This window comes from Panthera leo, chromosome A3, assembly GCF_018350215.1.
Source record: "Panthera leo isolate Ple1 chromosome A3, P.leo_Ple1_pat1.1, whole genome shotgun sequence".
Lineage (NCBI taxonomy): Eukaryota > Metazoa > Chordata > Mammalia > Carnivora > Felidae > Panthera > Panthera leo.
The window spans coordinates 27,649,751-27,669,822 of NC_056681.1; the positions used below are offsets into that span (position 1 = coordinate 27,649,751).

General features: G+C 41.4%; 1 protein-coding gene across 3 annotated transcripts in view; it reads right to left on the reverse strand.

The window, feature by feature from the left end:
* Positions 1-19,200, reverse strand: part of CSNK2A1 (casein kinase 2 alpha 1) — a 53,582-nt gene extending 34,382 nt beyond the window's left edge. Inside the window, exon 1 of one of the 3 annotated variants that reach the window (XM_042931359.1) lies at positions 19,071-19,200. The gene's annotated coding sequence lies outside the window, so the exon portion shown is untranslated. The other 2 variants (XM_042931361.1, XM_042931360.1) reach the window with 2 other exon arrangements.
* Positions 19,201-20,072: the final 872 nt, after the last annotated feature.

The following is a 20,072-nucleotide window of genomic DNA, read 5'->3' on the forward strand; positions in this document are numbered from 1 at the left end:
TATTGTGATCCAGTGGCCAGGAATTAGGATTAGGCAGAGGTCTTAAAACGTAACAGCAAAACACAACCCATAAAGATAAAAATTGTTAAACTGGACTTCATTAACATTAAAGTATTTCTCCTCTGTGAGAAGCACTGTTAATGGAAAAATAAGCCAGATGGGGAAAATACATTTGCAAATCACATATATGATAAAGGACTTATATGCATAATATATAAAGAATTCAACAATAAGAGAACAACCCAATTAACAAACAGGCAAAAGATCTGAACAGACATTTTGCAAAAGAAGATCTACGGATAAGCATATGAAAAGATACACAATATTGTTAGTCATTAGGGAAAGTCAAATTAAAGTAAAAATTAAATACACTACAGACCTACTAAAATGGTTCAAATAAAAAACTGAGAATACCAAAAGCTGGTGAGGATGCAGAATAACAGAAACTAATTCATTCCTGATGGGAACACAACACACTATATAGCCATTTGGGAAAACAGTTTGGTTGTTTCTTATAAAATTAAACACTTACCATACATTCTCTTAGGTATTCCCACTCTTAGGTATTTTATTCAAGTGAAAACCAATGTTCGCACAAAAACCTACAGGTGAAAAGCTGATAGCAGCTTTATTCATAATTGCGAAAAAATTGAAACAACCAAGATGTCTAACAGGTGAATGGATAAACGAATGGTGGTACAAGCACACAGTGGAAAACAAACTACGATTTAAGCAACATGGATGAATTTTAAATATATGTTTCTAAGTGAAGAAGCCATATCCAAAAAGCTACATAATATATATTTCCATTTGTAGGGCATTCTAGAAAAGGCAAGCCATAAAGACAGAGAACAGAGGAGTGATTGCCCCAAGCAACAAAATTGTTCTTTTTCATACTGTAGAGGTGGATTTATTGCTCTAAGCATTGTCAAAACCCACTGAACTGCACACCACAAAAGAGTGAATATTATTGAATGCAAATTCCTAGCTCTGTCCACTGACAGCACCTAGAAGCAGTGTCAACAAGTAGCAATGACGATGACTACGCCCAATCTTGGGTTTCTCAATAATTTTCTCCAATAAAAGAAATGACAGCTCCTTGGAGAAATGGCTGATTCAAGAATGGGGCAGGAAAAATACAAGATAGCCTGGCAAATCTTGTAGTCGAAGGGACATGAAAACCAATGTGAAAGAGCATCATTGCCAAAGCTTGAATGATAGAACGATGGAATTCGATCATAACCCTAAAGAGTAAAATAAATATCCATGAGTCCGCCCTATATAAATAATTACATAAATTTTGAAAATCTTCCCTACATAAGAATTCCAACTTACATATACATTCAGGAAGAAATAGAAAATCACCATTAGGACCAGCAACAGTAAATTACTGCGGCCAAGATCCACTGACAGATGCTTAACTTGGGGAGCAAAACTTTTAGGAGAAACAGGATTATCTGCATAGCCTCTAAGTATCTCCTCATTAATCTCTCTGGTGGTTTTAACACAGTCCACAAATATTCCCTCAAAGAACTGGAACTTAATGTTTCTCCCCTTGAAGTTGGGTTGGACTTAGAAAAGACTTTCTAATGAAGAAGTATGTAGAAGGAGAAATAATAACTCTAGAGTAGAGAAACATGGCAGACACGACATAAACATCACTAACGATAAGTTACGTTGGCATCATATAACCTTGATGCAATGTGATAAGAAAGACACGCCATCTCTGTGGTATTCTTAAAAATTCATAACCATAATCTAATCATGAGAAAACATTAGTCAAACCTAGACTGAAGGACATTCTACAATTTTACCAGTCTTTCCCAAAAGTGTCAGTCTTGAAAATCAAGGAAAGACTGAAAAACTGTCACAGACTGGAGAAGACTAAGGAGACATGACAACTAAATGTAATGTAGTATTCTGGATTGGATCCTGGACAGAAAAAGCACATAGCTGGTAAAATCCAAATAAAGTCGTTTAGTTAGTAGTATTGTACTGTAGTTAATTTTTTTAAGTTTATTTATTTGTTTTGAGCATGCATACATCAGCAAGGGAGGGGCACAGGGAGAGGCAGAGAGAGAATCCCAAAGCACCATGGAGCCTGACACAGGGCTCGATCTCACGAATCATGAGATCATGACCTTAGCCAAAAATCAAGAGTTGGACACTTGCTCAACTGAACCACCCAGGTGTCCCTTGTTAACGTCTTAGTTTTAATAAAGTGTCACAGTTGTGTGAAATGTTAACACTAGGGGGAACTGGCAACTATTCTGTAAATCTAAAATTATTTCAAAATCAAAAAAGTTAAATACTGGGGTGCCTGGGTGGCTCAGTTGGTTGGGCGTCTGACTTCAGCTCAGGTCATGATCTCTCTCGCCTTTTGTGAGTTCGAGCCTCGCATCGGGCTCTGTGCTAACAGCTCAGAGCCTGGAGCCCCCTTCGGCTTCTGTGTCTCCTCTCTCTGTCCCTCCCCTGCGATTACTCTGTGTGTGTGTGTGTGTCTCTCTCTCAAAAATAAACATTAAAAAAAAATTTTTTTTAAAGTTAAATACTGACAATACTTGATGTTAGAAAGGATGTGAAACAGGGGCACCTGGGTGGCTCGGTCGGTTAAGCGTCCGACTTCGGCTCAGGTCACGCTCTCACGGTTCGTGAGTTCGAGCCCCGCGTCGGGCTCTGGGCTGACGGCTCGGAGCCTGGAGCCCGCTTCGGATTCCGTGTCTCCTTCTCTCTCTGCCCCTCCCCAACTTGTGCTCTGTCTCTCTATGTCTCTCAAAAAATAAATAAATGTAAAAAATATTTAATAAAAAAAAAAAAAAAAAAAAAAGAAAGGATGTGAAACAACCACTCTCAGAAATGTTGATGGGAATGCAAAATGGTATAGTTGTTCTGGAAAACTATTTGGCAGTTTCTTATCAAGTTAAAATTACATTTTTCAGATGACCCAGCAATCCCAATCATAGATATTTACCCTAGATAAATAAAAACTTATGTTCATAATAGCCCATACATGTACATTTACAGCAGCTCTATTCATAATCAGCAAAAAATGTTAACTAAATGGATAAACTGTGGTCCATCCATACGATGGAATACTACTACTCAGCAACGGAAAGGAACCATTGATCCAACTTCAATGAAACTCAAAGGCAACATGTTGTGTAAAAAACAAACACAAAAAAAATCCAGTTTCAAAATATTATACATTGTTTGATTACATTTATGTAACATTCCTTTTCTAAATTTTTAAAATACTTTTTACAAATGTTTGTTTATTTTTAAGAGAGAGAGAGACAGAGCATGAGTGGGGAGGGATAGAGGGAGAAGGAGACACAGAATCTGAAGTAGGCTCCAGGCTCTGAGCAGTTAATATAGAGCCCAACACGGGGCTTGAACTCATGAACCATGAGATCATGACCTGAGCCAAAGTCGGACGCTTAGCCACTGAGCCACACAGATACATTTATATAACATTCCTGAGAAGATAAAACTATAGTGACTGAGAACAGAATAGTGGCTGCCAGAGAATACAGGTGGGTGGCTGGGAGTGACTACTGGGGGTACATGACAGAAGTGATAGAACTGCTCTATGTCTTGGTTGTGATGGTGGTTACCTGAATCTCTGTGTGTGTTAAAATCCACTGAAACTGTATGCACAAAAAGGGACCAATTTTACTTATACTGATATTAAAAATAAAAATTTTTAATGGGTAAAATATCATATGCTGTATACTAAAACAAAATTTAACATAGCATTAGTATGAACAACTTTATGCCAGTAAATTTGAAATTCTAGAGGAAAAAGAGTTACTAAAACTAATACAAGAAGAAACGAAAACCCCAAGTAGTTCCATAACCTGTTTAATCAGTACTGTAACTGTAACCGGTATCAGTTTACAACCTCTGTTCTAATGTCTTTTTTACTATTGTTTAACATTTCTAACACTTTTAAAAAGTTAAAAAAACTTGAGCGCCGACTTCAGCTCAGGTCATGATCTCACGGTTTGTGAGTTCGAGCCCCGCGTCAGGCTCTGCTGACAGCTCAGAGCCTGGAGCCTGCTTCAGATTCTGTGTCTCCCTCTCCCTCTGCCCCTCCCCTGCTCACACTCTGACTCTGTCTTTCAATAATAAATAAACGTTAAAAAAAATTTTTTTTAAGTTAAAAAACTTTTAAAATGTTAAGCAAATGCGTACTGAATATGCTTTTTCCTCCTTCTCTGTGCCTGTAATTTTATGACCTCCAATAATGCCGGCTAGGAGAAACTCTACTCACCCTTCAACAATCAGCCAAGTTTTATATCCACGATGAAGCCTTTCCATGCCTCTCCCAAACAAGCCAAACGTTCCTCTATTAGACCAAAGCACCCCCATATACTCATTACATTATCACATGTTTTGTTTATGCAATTCCCTCTCCTCAACAAATTATAAAACCAAGAACCTAGACCATAATTTATTTCTCTTGGTATATGCCTTACATTTATCAAAATGCCTAGCATGGTAATGTATTCCATACATGTTTGGCAGACTGAATATTAGGACAGTAACAAACAATATTTTGTCAAAAATCAACTTTGCTTGTGTACGGACCTGTTCATGCTCAAAATCGAGGAAAGAAGTTTGGCTCATCAAATATGATGAGTATTTGATCTACAGCTAATTTTATTTTTTAAATGTTTGTTTATTTATTTTGAGAGAGAGGAAGAGAGAGCATGTGAGTGGGGGAGGGGCAGAGAAAGAGAGAGAGAGAGAGAGAGAGAGAGAGAGAGAGAGAGAGAGTATATATATCCCAAGCAGGCCCAAAGCTGTCGGCACACAGCCTGCCACGGGGCTTGATCCCACGAACATCATGACTTGAGCCGAAGAAAAGAGCCGGATACTTAACCGACTGAGCGACCCAGGCACCGCTACAGCTAATTTTAAAGACGCTCTTTAGTCTTACAGAAATCACATCCATCACCAACACCAAAGGTAAAATAGTAATACTATTATTTCCCAATGAGATATGAAACCAGTCAACATGTGTGAGAGATGTTTCTTTGGAACCACAAGCTTTTATGAGGCTGTGTGTTACCCATGTGATGAGCACAGTGCCTGACAATCTGTGATAGAGCCATGGAAATAGTTATTACTGAAAGACCCGAACTTTGGATTTACAAGGCACCATGAGGTTACAGAAAGAGCGAGAACACTGGAACCACTAAGACTAAATATGACCTTGGATCTATCATTTAACTTTCCTAATTTCAGGAAGGAAGGTGCAGAATGTAAGGAAGAACACTGGCTGGCTTCCAACTCTCAAGATATGTGAATGCTATTTCTTAGAATTTATATTTGTCACTTTTAAACCTAACAAGTCCAAGACCTAGGTAATATCTTCCCCATTTTACAGAAGGCAAGTCAGAATAATCTCTATAAAGTCACAAAGAGATGGGGATTTATTGTGTAGATTCACAGCCTACTCATTCTGTTCTATAGCAAACGATGTCCCATTTGGCTCACACAGTATTTTTCCCCCAATTTTAAAAACTGATATAAAATCCACGCGACAAAGGTCACCATTTTAAAGTGCACAATTCAGTGGTTTTTAGTAAATTCACAATGTGCAACTATCACTACTATCTGATTGCAGAACATTTCTATCACATCAAAAAGAAACCCAATACCCCATAGCAGTCATTCCTGATGCCCACCTCCCAACTAATCTGTTTTCTATCTCTATGGATTTGCCTATCCTGGACAATTCATATAAATGGAATCAATCCTATAATGTGATCTTATGTGTCTGGCTTCTTTCATTTAGTATGTTTCCAAGGTTCATCCATGTTGTAGTTTCTGTCATAGTAATTTATTACTTTTTATGGCTAAATCCACTGTATGGAAGCACTACATTTTGTTTATCCATTTATCAGCTAACAGACATTTGGGTTGTTTCCTCTTTTTGGCCACTATGAACAATGCTGCTATGAACATTCATGTACAAGTTTTTCACACAGTGTTTTAAAAAAGCAATTAGCTATCGAGTTTAATTATGTGTTAAAATTTTTCATTATAAATACTTAAGTGTGACTTAGCTGCCAACACACACACACACGCACAAATTAACCTTCAATTTCTCAAAAGAAGGAAGATGAAAAGGTAGGTAGATCTGTCTGATAACAATAATCCTGTATTCTCGCGCTGATAAAATCACTTGGCTAGGGACGCTTGGGTGGCTCAGTCGGTTAAGCGGCTGACTTCGGCTTAGGTCGTGATCTCACGGTTAGTGGGTTCAAGTCCCGCGTCAGGCTCTGTGCTGACAACTCAGAGCCTGGAGCCTGCTTCAGTTTGTCTCTCTCTCAAAAAAAAATAAAAAATAAAAATAAATAAATAAAATTAAATTTTTTTTTTAATTTTTAAAAATTTTTAAAAATTAAAAAAAAAAATCACTTGCCTCAGCTATGTTATGCAACAATGGGATCGATCTAAACCCAACCATTGGAGATGCCACAGGTAAACCTGGACAACTCTATTCATTTATCTTACTGGTCTGATTCCTGTAGGTATTTGAGTTAGCAATCCCTGCTCTATACTAAATACATATATAAGATTAGAAAACTAATTAATACTACGTATTTTACAAAGGTAACTGGCGGGGGGGGGGGATACAGACAAAGAAAATGTTCAGCATTATTACATGCAATGGCAAGCACATTTACGTTCTCAATTTCAGACCATTTAGAATTCCAATTCACGAGACGCTTTTTGCCAATTAAGAAATGCAGAACCAGGGCGCCTGGGTGGCTCAGTTGGTTAAGCACCCAACTTCTGTTCAGGTCATGATCTAACCCCATGTTGGGCTCTGTGCTGGCAGCTCAGAGCCTGGAGCCTGCTTCTAATTCTGCATCTCCCTCCTCTCTGCCCCCCACCTCAAAAATAAACATTAAAAAAAAGAAAAAAAGAAATGCAGAACCAAACATGGATTTACAGAAAAATTCTAATGGTCGACGCCCTTCCTCTGCACTTCAACAGCACTCTTTGCGTACCCCTTCCATCTAGCATGGTCATCGTACACATCTTTTTAGCTGAACAAAACTCCAAGGGCAGAGAATAGTGCTTCTGTATCCTCAGGAATCTAACACTAAAGCTGACATATGGTCTAGAAATATTTGTTGAAAGACTAATAGTGTGACAAATGATAAATCAGGTAAATTGGTTACAGTACTTAAAATAATGAATGAAAAGGCAAAACTTATTTGGGCTACATAAATTATGGCATTGAAAATGGAGTCCATCAATGAGATCAGAGGTAAATGAAACTCCTAAAAGTACATACAAAATAGCATGTACAGGTGTATTTTTGTGAAGAAAAGGTCTGTAGTTTCTATTACAGGCCCAGAGGAATCTGTAAACCCCAGCAGAATTAATAATTTCAGAGTTAGGGGCCCTGGGTGGCTCAGTGGGTTGAGCGTCCTGACTCCTGATTTCGGCTCAGGTCATGGTCTCACGATTCATGATATCAAGCTCCATGTAGGGTCTGTGCTATCAGCTTGGGATCCTCTCTCTCCCTCTTGCTCTGCCCCTCCCCTACTCACTGTCTCTCAAATAAATAAATAAAACTTAAAAAAAAAAAAATCAGAGACAAAAGGTAATATCCCCTTTAAACATTGTAAAATATACATTTAAAAAGGTTAACTTGATAATTTTCATAAGTATTAAACCATTAAATTTCTCAAGCTAAGTACAATATATTATCCCACTCTTTCCTGAAGGGAGAGAGGAAGACAATGTATCCTAGGCTCCAATTTATGTTCTAGCAGGAGACCTATGCTTGATGAATGATTAACAAACTGTCAGTTTCAGAAAAGATAAGGTGGTATTCAGAGTCAGGTGAGGACAACAGTTCTAAGCAAGGACACTTTAGTTTTGCTTCACTGTATAAAAAAGTAAGAACCTGAATTTTTTTTTTTTTAATTCTTAATGTTTATTTATTTTTGAGAGACAGAGTGCAATCAGGGGAGGGGCAGAGAGGGAGACACAGAATTCCAAGTAGGCTACAGGGTCTGAGCTGTAAGCAGAGTCCAATGTGGGGCTTGAACCCACGAATCGTGAGATCATGATCTGAGCTGAAGTCAGTCGGAAGCTTAACCCAGGTGCCCCAGAACCTGAATTTCTTTCAAATGTCTAAATTTGAATCGTTTATGGTTGTTCATTTGTTCATTCATTCAGAGAAAGAGAGAGAAAGAGAGAGAGAGAGAGAGAGAGAGAGAGAGAGGGAGAGAGAGAGAAAAGTATGCCAGCAGGAGAGGGAGAGAATCCCAAGTAGGCTATCAGTGCAGAGCCCAAGGTGGGGCCAGAACGCATGGGACACAAGTACCATGAGCTCATGACCTGAGCCAAAACCAGTAGTCAAATGCTTAACAGACGGAGCCACCCAGACACCCCTAACTTTTAAAAGTGTATCTCTTCAATTGTATGTGGAAAGAGAATTACTTTAGATCTGAGAGATACTTTAAAATAGTCTTTTCTAAATTTAAAGCCAAGATTATCTTAAGATTGGCGGCCTTTTGCGTCTTAAAACTGTTAAAAAACTCAATTACCAAACTTCTAAATCAGTGCTTATTGCCTTTTTAAAATTCAAAACACCAAGAGAAAGTAGTATTTGTATGGCACACTGGGATGAGTGATCAAGACTTTTGGACCTAAAGACATTGGCTTGGATGCCCTGTATGTAGCCTGCACAAATGGCCAGAGGGCTGAGGGGACCAGTACCTCAGTGCATCTGTTAACTCACGCTAATACAGGCTAATATAGCACATTGGCTGAAAAACCCAAGTTTAAATAACATACAGAGATCACAAGCTGAAACTGTCAGAATCCATGCAGTAAGTTGAAAAAACTATTTCATAACTCCCCTTGTTTCAAGGGATATACATATAATCATCTTTTCCAACCTCTTAATCCAGATATAACCATTAATGAACAATGACTTCTTCTGAGAGACCATCTACTTGTATGTAGGTCATTGGCACAAAAAACAAAAACAAACACAAACTAAACCTCCTAATCTGAGTCACCTGGCTGGATCAGTCAGAAGAGCGTGCAACTCTTGAACTCAGAGTCGTGAGTTTGAGCCCCATTCTGGGTGCAGAGATTAATAAAAAAATAAAAAATTAAAAAAAATTTAAAAAAAATAAAACAAAATAACAGAAGCTTCATAACCCTAACTTGGAAGAATAAGCCAAAATAAACAAACAAACAGGTTAATGGTAAACATGAATGTAAGATTAAATGAAGTTACCTTTCCAGCTCCACTTTATAATGATTCTATTTTCTTATCTCAAGGTCATGGACAATATTCTCTCTCATCTATCAAGCTAATGCCATGTAAGTAGTGGTGTTTTGTTTCTTAAATTGGGGGAAATATAGACAAGGTTAACAATTAGCTCCTTGACAGTTCCCTTAACCCACTCTGACCTTCAAATCCTAAGACTCCAAGTACACACCGAATAAGCAAGAACTACCCATTCAAAGTCAACAGCCTAAGTTTCTTCTGGCCCTGTTAAGGATCCAAATTTGAAATATAAATATTCACAATAATACTCGATAACTCACATAGTTATTGCTTACATAAACCTGCAGGATATTTAAGACATTACAATCCTAACACAGTATGGGGCCTCCTGTCTTTATTCCCATCTACAAAATTTACAACATTTCTGTTTTAAAAGGCAACACACTCAAGCTTTCCCATAAAGCAAACCAGCAAGTATGAAATAACAAAAAACATTAGCATTTGGGCTCTGTGTGAATTTCATTTCTCTACCTTTAAGCCAGAAAAAGAATCAAAGTGTCAATGTTACATAAATAACATAGCAACAGTGGGAGGTCTTCCAATGAAGGGAAGTATCATAAGAAAACCCAAGCAGTTTGACTTACTTGAATTAAGGCAGCTCTACCTCAAACATCTGACATAAATTTGAAGTCCAGTACTGTCTCCAATAATACAGAATAAATGATGGGCAAAGAAGTCTTCATCTGTATATCATTTTACTAGGCAACATAATCAAAATAAAGTCACAATCTGAAACTTTGTTCCACTGGCCACAACCCTCTGGAACCCAAAGACAGAAAACTTCATTTGAGATCTAGAGTAAAGTATAATCCAGCATTTATGTATGTAATAATAACTACTGCTGTCCATTTGAATGCCTCTTATAAACCAAGCATGGGAGGAAATGTTAACTCCCATTTTAGAAATAAACAGGTTCAGGGGCGCCTGGGTGGCTCAGTCGCTTAAACATCTGACTTCGGCTCAGGTCACCAACTCACAGTTCATGAGTTTGAGCCTCACATCGGGCTCTCTGCTGTTAGCACGGAGCCTGCTTCATATCCTCTGCCCCCCTCCCCTGCCCCTTCCTGCTTGTGCTCTCTCAAAAATAGTTAAACATTAAAAAAAAGAAGAAGAAGAAGAAAGAAAAAAGAAACAGGTTCAGAGGTTATATGACCTGCCAAAGATCAAAGGATTACTAGGTGAAGGAGGCCAGATTTTAATCCTACTCTGTTTAGGATTCAAAGCCTAAATAGGTTATTTTCACTAATTAAACACTACTTCCCTAATTCTGCACACTGATTTAGTAACAGCCTACGATACATACTACAACGAAATGGGTTGCTTTAAATTTGGAAGCAAGGTGAAAGGTGGAGGATGTGAGTTTTAACAATCAGGAGCCTTCATTAGTCTCTTATCTGAATGGGATGGTCACCAGGAGACAATGGTATAAAAATCGGGTTTTAAAAGATGGAAGAGGCACCTGGATGGCTCGATCAGGTGTCCAATTCTTGATTTTGGCTCAGGTCGTGAGATGGAACCTCGGGTCAGGCTCTCCACTGGGTGTGGAGCCCGCTTAAGATCTTAAAGTTCTTTCTCTCCCTCTCTCCGGCTCAAAGATATAAGACCAACTCCAAAGCAGATGGCTATATATATATTCAGTCTATATAGTCATAAGTACATAGAATGATTTATGTACTTTAAAGTACTCATAAAGATAGGTTCCTGCTTTGCCTACCGAGTGTCTGATTGCAAAATTCAGAGCAAACAAGAAAGTTAAGATCATACCTGAGAGAATAGGACATAGAGAAAATGTTAACACAGGAAAAAGTTCTCCTCCAAACATATTCCTAACACATAATACACAAGTACAAGTAAACTGTGATCAAACCACTGGGGAATAAGACCTCTGATCCAGGTCCACAAGGCTACAGGTGAGCAAACCTTGAACTTTCCCTGAGTATGAGCTAGGCAGATTCACTTCTCTACCTAGAAGAGAACCCTAGATTCACCAAGACTAGATAACCACTCTGGCAGTGTATACTGTACCCCAGCAACCGAGGCAATCTACACTGGGTGTAACTTACATACCCGACCCACCCCTAAATAGCAATTCAGTACCTCACTCACCCAGCAGGACACACCAGAAACAGGAAGTACGGGTCAAAAGGCCTCATTAAAAAATAAGAACTCCTGGCAGCAGAAAATGAAAATAAAGAGCAGTAGCACTGCAATGAACACATGGTCTTCACTGACAGCAAAGAGAAAGAACTCACATTAGTCAGGCATCCAGTATTTTATAAAATAACTCTTCATCCTCACAGTAACTCACAGTAACTCAGAGAAAACATTAGCTGGTACTTTAGTTATTAATCCTCACAAGAACATCTGAGGTAAGTACTACTAACCCCCATTTAAAGATGAAAAAACTGAAGGTTAATAAATGGCTCAAGGTAGCTGCTACCCTAATTGGATAGCAAAATCCAGGTTTGAGAGGTTAAGTAACCTCCAAATATGGTCATCTCACTCCAAAGATGGAGTTCTTTCCAGCTATCCTGTTGCGCCCCCCCCCCCCCCGCAGTCTCAGTTAAAGAATTCCATTAAGAATGAGAAATTCTCAATCCCTCCCCCACCCAGATTTCTGTGTCCTTACCTAAGACACAAAGCCAGTAGGAGTTTTCACAAGAAAACATTTCAGAAAGGTACTACATTGTGGAATGATATAGGATTACAAAATGTCATTCAACTGTAAGCTTGGGAACAGGGACAATCTAGAAATTCTTAGGGGCACGTGGGTGGCTCAGTCGGTTAAGCATCTGACTTTGGCTCAGGTCATGATCTCACTGTTTGTGGGTTCAAGCCCTACATGGGGCTCTGTGCTGACAGCTTGAAGCCTGGAGCCTACTTAGGATTGTGTCTCCCTCTCTCTCTGCCCCTCCCTTGCTCACACTCTGTCTCTCTCTCAAAAATAAATAAAATACTCAATTTTTTTTTTTTTTAATTTTAGAAATCCTTATGATAGCACCTACCAGACATGTAGCAGGCATTCAGGATCTGCTGAACAAGTAACACCTTTTCACTGGTTATAAATTCAATAGCCTAAAATGGCTATTGTGTATTTTCTGATATGACATGATTCAATTTTTTAGGAAAATAATTTACCCACTCATTTTTCACAGGGTTGCTTTCTTAAAATTTATAGCACATTAATGAGATAGCTAAATTGAGAAATGCCCATTAGTGCATTAGTCATAACTTCAGAAAAATTCCAAGTGTTCACTTTTCCAAGCAGATTAAAATGTTTCAGCTAGTAAAAACCTGTCAGAAAAATCCACAAGATCAGAAAGTATAAAAGGAAAAGAAAAAAGTAGCCAATACAAGGGCATTTAAGATGTGACACATATAAATTATAAAAGATTATTCTAAATGTATCTGGGTATTTAATGCTAAAACCCTCACTTCAGATAACCCAGTATCTTCTATGCAAGAAAACACTATTACCACTAATGTAAAAAAAAAGCTTGCCCACCATAGCGACTGTTGCTAAGTAGGCTTCTCATGTCTAAGGCTGAATGACACAGAATTTGTAGAAACCAATGAAATACCGCTCCTAGCAGGATTCACCTTAAACTTTTAAAAAGACTTAATCCTTGATTTCTATGTGGGAAAAGAAGGGTATCTGGTCAACAACTAGGTCTGTTGAAATCTATCCCAGAGCATATCAAATATTTAAGAAAAACTACCAATTGTCTATAACCCAATGCAAATATACCCTTTGTTACAATGACAGCAATTCCTTTTCCTTAATCCTGAAGGAATTTCTTTGTTTGAAAAGCTAGCTGGCCCAGATTTCTATTAAAAAATAACTAAATGATATACCACTTTTGAAATTATCCATCTTAGGAGTTCAAAAAAATTTAGGTGTACAAACACACTAATACTCTTGGGAAACAAACTTGGCCCAGGTCACTCAATGAATTTAACAGACCAAGGATCAAATCCAGTTTCTCATTTCTTTTTTTAAGATTTTATTTATAAGTATGCTACACCCAATGTGGAGCTCGAACTCACAACCCTGAGATGAAGAGTTGCATGCTCTACCGGCTGAGCCAGCCAGGCACCCCAACCAGTTTCTCATTTTAAATCAAGTATCACAAACATTATCATTCCCTTAAAGTGCTAAGACCTTATACCTAATCCAGTGCTAAACTTCACCAGTTCTGTTTCTAAATTTATACAAACTAACGGGATTATGCAGAAGTTGTCATATAGTTGCCAAAACAACTATCATAAATGTTACAACAGTTAACATCCTTGGGGCACTTCATATGGTAGGTACTGTTAAATGTGTTACACTATCTCAATTCTCACAATGACTCCACAAGGAAGGTGAGGCAGAGAGAATCTGTCCAAGGTAAAACCTAGAAAAAGGGCAAGGCGGGGAGTGCACAAGGAATACAGTTCAAAAGCCATGTATCTCCACTGCCTGGACCAGGATTCTAGGCCAGCTCCAGGGCTGATACCAGGTTGAGCTACTTAACCTTCATGTGGCCCAATTTCCTTTACTCTAAACCCAAAAGTCAAATACATAATCTTAAAAAGGCCTTCATACCCTGAAATGTTCTAATTTTGTAATCATCTTTCTATTCAGGTAACTAAATTGAAAAGAAGTGGTCTCCTTTCCTCCATCCTCTGAAGTCCCCACTAAAGTTGAGAGTCTACATTTTATGAATCAAATCAGCAGGATACTGCGGCAGGACAGCCTTTCTTAAAAGTTAGAACTCCATACTGCAATTATAATTCCCAAATGTGACTCTTAACCTCAAATGACAAAGACAGGGAGAAAAGACATTACAACAACTTCAGGTTGGGGTGGGAAGGGTAAAAAGAACAGACTACTGTATATAGGTGGTTATCAATTCACAAAAAAAGATCACCCATTTCCATCTCCTCTAAAAAGTTAGAAATAAGTCTTTAAAAGGCTGTCATATAAACTTATTGCTTTATTCAGCCAATAAAAATTAATGAAGAAATTATGTCATTTACTCAAGACATTTATTATAGGCAAGGAAAAGTCATCAATTTATAGAAATCCTACCAAAATGGCCTAGAGCTCTAGAATCCACATTTTTCAATGCTAGTCATCTAGCCAATTCCAATTGTATTTAAGGGCAGTAACAGGATATTTAAACACTAAGGAAAAGGCACAGGTTCTACTCAACACAATTACTTTGTGAAGTCTTCTAGAACCAAATCACTTTGCAGAATAATCTTTACTACTTCTGTTCTTTACAAAACAATCCCCCTGAAATTTTCTTTTTTTATTTATTTTTTTAATGTTTATTTATTTGTAAGAGAGAAACAGAGCATGAGTGGAGAGGGGCAGAAAGAAAGGGAGACACAGAATTGGAAGCAGGCTCCAGGCTCTGAGATGTCAGCACAGAGCCCAAAGTGGGGCTCGAACTCACAACTGTGAGATCGTGACCTGCGTGGAAGTCAGACGCTCAACCAACTGAGCCACCCAGGCACCCCTATCCCCCCGAGAGTTTTAAATAAAATCAGCAAAAGGCCTCTATTCGTTTTCTACTGTTGCTGTACAAATTACCACAAACATAAAACAACACAAATTTATTATCTCAGTTTCTATAGGCCAGAAATCAGGTGCACTTGGCTGGATCTTCTGCTTAGGGTCTCCCAAGACCAAAACAAACAAACAAACAAACAAACAAACAAACAAAAAACCCTCAAGATGTCCACCTTGCTCTGTTCCTTGCTGACACTTGGGGCAGGGACAGGAATCTGCTTCCAAGCTCATTTAGACTGCTGGCTGAGTTCAGTTTCTTGTGGTTGTTATGACTGATGCCCCCATTTCCTTGCTAGTGGTCAGCAAGGGGCTGTCCACATGCTTTCCATGAGGCCCCCTCCAGTAATGGCGGGTTGAGTTCCCCTCATGTTTCAAATCTCTAACTTCTGACCCATCTCTCTGACTGCAGCTGGACAAAGTTCTTTGCCTTCATGTTAGATTGGCCCCACTCAGAAAATCCAGGATAATCTTCCTATCTTAAGATACTTAAACCATAATTACATTTGCAAAGTCCCTTTTGCCATATAATGTTAACATATTCAGATTCCAGGATTAGGGTACAGACATCTTTGGGGGGAGAGGGAAGGCAGGGTGTCATTTCATCTACCACAGCCCCCCCTCTGACCTCCATTGATTCATATCTTTCCCAAATGCAAAATACATCCATCCCATCCTAAGGTCTCATTCCATTATAGCATCAACTCAAAATCCCAAAATCTCACCTAAAGGTCATCAATTAAAAAGTCCCAAATCTCATCATCTAAATCAGGTGTGGATGAGGCTTTGTGTATAATACAATAAGAACTCCTGGGGCACAATTTCTGAAAACAAAAACCAAGCTACCTGCTTCCAATACACAAGGGTGGGACAGGTATAGGGCAACAGTTATAGAATTCCCAGTCCAAAATAGGAAAATGGAAGAGAAAACAGATCCATTGGTCCAAAGCAGTTTCAAAATCTGGGCAAACTCCATTCCATTTCAAAGTCAGGGAAAAATCCTCTGCAGCTTTCAGCTCCACCTCTCTGGGCTCTTGGTTCCAGCTTCTGAGTCACCCACATTTTAACAAAAAGCAGCACACTCACACCTGAGTTTACCAGCCCGTTTCCTGCCTAGACTTTGGGGGGTTTTAACAGACCTCTTTAACTTTCATACTATGTCTTTCAATCCAAGCTGGCATCGTTTTTGTTAGTATAAAATCCTCAAGGACCTCATGGACTTTACGTAAATTTCATAGGGATTCACTGTTGTTAGTCAGACTCCCAGGCACAAATACAGCAGGCTCCACCTTCCACACTTTGCTTGGAAATCTCCACTGGAGAGCCAGGTTTATTACTTACTAGTTCTCTTTTCCACATAACCACAGGATACAATTCTAAACTTACTTGCCACTAAGTAACAAGGATCCTCTTTCCTCCAGTTTCTAATACCTGCCTCATTTCCCCCTGAGCCCTCACTAGGAGTCAACATCCATATTTCTACCATCTGTTGTAGGTCTTTTCTACCACGCTCCTCAAAAATTTTCTGGCCTTCATCCACTTCCACATTTTGAGGTAACAGTACCCCACTCCAGGTACCAAAAATCGATACAGTGTTCTACTGCCGCCGTAACAAACTGCCACAAACAGGAGTGGCTTCAAACAACAGAAATTTATTATCTCAGGTCACAGAAGTTTCTGTAGGTCAGAAGTTACGCGGGCTCTGGCTAAGTCTTCTGCTTAGGGCACGAGGCCAGAATCAAGGTATATTCCTTGCTGGAAACTCTGGGGGAAGAATCCACTTCCTAGCTCATTCTGGCTGTTGGTCACAATCAGTTTCTGGCGGTTGTAGGACTGAGGTCTCCATTTCCTAGTGCCGGCTGTCAGCTGGGGCTGGTCTCTGCCACTGGAGCCGACCATATTCCTTCTCATGCTTTCCCTGTGGCCCCCTCTAGCAACAGCAAACGGAGTCCTTCTCATGGTCGCAACCTCTGTGTTCACCCTTCTGCCCTCCCTTGACTCCCAGGTGGGGGTCAAGTTCTCTGCTTTCAAGGTCTCGTGTCAGTAGATTGGGTCCATCCACGAAATGCAGAATCATCTTCCTATTTTCAGATTCGTGACTCTAAGGAGATCTGCAAAGTCCCTTCTACCATGTAACACATTCACAGATTCTGGGAATTAGAGTATGGACATCTTTGTCGGGGAGGGTATCATTCTGTCTACCACACACCCAAACCCTAAGGGAAGGCTTTCAACTCAGTTCCTGAAGAAAATTTCCCCTTTCTCCAAAGGAGTATGTGAAGTAAAGGTATCTGTTCAGAGACAGAGACAACAGTAAAATCAAAGACTCAGCCTGTAACAGTGGCTAGGCAACAGGAGAACTAAAAATACACTGTGGAAAGGAAGCTGCCACTTGTTTCATCCCCAAACAGCAAGGCAAGAAACCCATTACACAGAAACTAACCTAACGTTCCCCTTCAACGTGTGCTTCTCTTCGCTACTGTATTCCATACAGGAGGACATAACCGGGCATGTCGGGGTTTAAAAAAAAAAAAAAAAAAAGTTGCCCCAGGGTGACCTAACTTTGTAATCAGTGGATAAATCAACCCAAGCACACTTCAAATCTTTTCTTTCTTCAAGTTGTACACCCTCCCCCAATAGCAAATGAAAGTCAAGTATTTCAAAGTCACAGAAGGATAAAGGTGCCCAGGTCAAACAGCAGTTGACGTTTTTTGGTTTTTGGTTTTTTAAATGACACGAGGGAGACCCGCTATTGGCCCTGGTCTTTCAAGGGCCCACCAAGCCAGTTACGCCAAATCGACTTACAACGAAACAAAACACTGCAGCAATTTCCACAAGGGTAATATTCTGAAGTCTCGCCCACCGTTTGGTTCCTGACCACACCTTTTACGTAGAACAGAGGACCCCTAAATATACCAGCTGGTCCCTTTAACCTACCAAGCGCTTACTACCTGCCAGGTACCGCGTTAAGCACTCGACACAAAGTATCCTTTTTACCGCTCACCGTAAACGTACGACCTAGGAAATCCTACGGCCCCCACTTTACAGATAGGAAAACCAAGGCTCACAGAGATCAGGGCACACAGCTAAGTAGCAAAGGCACTGACATTTGAGAACCCAGGCCCTCTGGTTCTTTAGCCCTGGCCGACTCCGCCACTCCTTAGGTGTAATGCAGCCTCCTAACTCCTGCTAAAATCGTCCCCTTCCCGTTTTCTTTGCACGTCTTCTCCCCGTGCCCCCTTCTCGCAGACCTCAGCAGCTTCAAGGCAACCGAGTCCTTCCCAAGTCAAGGCACCACCTTCGTTTCGGAACTCTTCCCTTCCCACAATAGCCAAGAGTCAAGAAGCGACTTCTTCCCACCCTGACTTCGCTTTCCAAAAACAAACTACCGAAGCTCCACCCATCACCTGCTTAGACTAGAAACGTTCCGACGCTGCAAAACAACAAACAACAACAACAGCAGCAGCAAAAAAAAAACAAAATAGAAGTCGTACTCTTCCGAAAGGTCACAAACTAGGCTGGATACTGCTGGCCAACCTTCCATTCTACATACTTCTCTACCACCCAGGCTCCCAACTAACCCTGAACTCCCAACTCCACCCATTCGGCCCCACTTCGCGGTCCCTTCCCCCTTTCTTCCCAGCGACCTCGCCCGGGGTTCCCTCCTCTTTGCACCCCAGTCTGCAGGTGGGAAGCCCAGCCCGGCCCACAGGGACCCTTAGAAGGCCCCCACTCCAGCTGCTCCGCTTCCCGGGAGGGTTCACCCCACCCTACCCATCAAGCACCACTCCCCTGGGCACCCTCCCCCAGCATCCCCCTGTGGCCCCACCCCTCAAGCTCCCTTCCCCCTCAGGCGACCCCCTCCTCCAAGTTGCCCCCTAGTCCCCGCCCCAGTCCAGCCCTCTCCCCCGCCATAAGCGGGACTCCAGAAAGCCAGTTCCCACCCTCACATCAGCCTCTGCCCCGCAAGCCTCGCTCGCGGTCCTGAACGGTGGCCCCAGGCCTCCCCGATGGGCTGCAGGGGCCTCGGCTGGTGTGTGTAAGGGGGGGGGGGGGGCAGGGGAAGGCGATGGGCCGTTCGGGAGTCCGCTGGGAGCGCGAGGGCCGACCGCGACCCGTCGTCCTATCCCGGACCCACCTCCACACACCAACGACCTCGCCTGGCGGCTCCCACAGTACCTGTGGTGGAAGCGGCAGCGGCGGCGGCCGCTCTCCCCTCTCCTCACACAGACAATATGGCGGCGGCGGAGGAGGAGACACACGGCTCGGCCGCCAGCCGCAGGGACCAGAGCGAGGCTGCAGCCGCCGCTGCCGGAAGCGGAAACCCCCTTCCTACCAGGAGGCGGGGCGGGACCGCTTCCGACTCCGCCCCACGCAGAATCCGGCTGAGTGCGGCCATGCTGGGATGTGCTAAGGTGTCCCTGCGGGTGCCGTTCCGGACTGGGGGCGCAAAATGGGAGAAATTGTCGCCGGAAAGCATACTAACGAGATTTGCAGCGATTGAGCGCGTTTTGTCTCAGCACCTGTTAGGAACTGACGACAGAAAGAAGGCGAAACTCCCGTACGTGTACAGTTGGTTTGCCCCAAGCTAAGATGGCGGTCCCTATGTTTCCCGCACTTCACCCAGCTGACGAGTCGCCCCAGTGGACAAGCCAGCCGGCCTTTCCTGAAGCATGCGCGACCTGCAGAGCTGTAAAGCAAAGCATTTTGGGAGTTGAAGTCGGCTGCTCGGACCCCTCGTCTAGGGTTAGGGTTCCAGCAGTACATTTTGTCTACTCAAACTTTGAGTTCGCGACAAACGAACGGAAGTTGGACCCTCGGGGTGGTGTGATGCAGGAGTGGAGCGAGTGACGATCCAAGCCCTGTAGAGACTGAGACCTTATTCCTGCCTCCTGCAGGAGACCTATTTAGAACTACCCATCTAGAATGAAGTGTATTCTCTCCCTTCAGTCCGCCGCCCGCCTGGGCAACTTCCCCCAAAGCAGCTACAGGGCACTTTCTATCTTGCAAGCCTGATCACGGCGTCCTCGTGGGTTAAAATCTTCCAGGTCTCTCCTTTGGTGCACCAAAGATAGCCCAAGTTCTCTTGACATCCAAATTCCCGCATAAATTGGACAGCCCCAATTCCCCACCTTTTTTGACACTGCTCCCATTTCTAGCCTCCTATTCTGTGCCTCCACT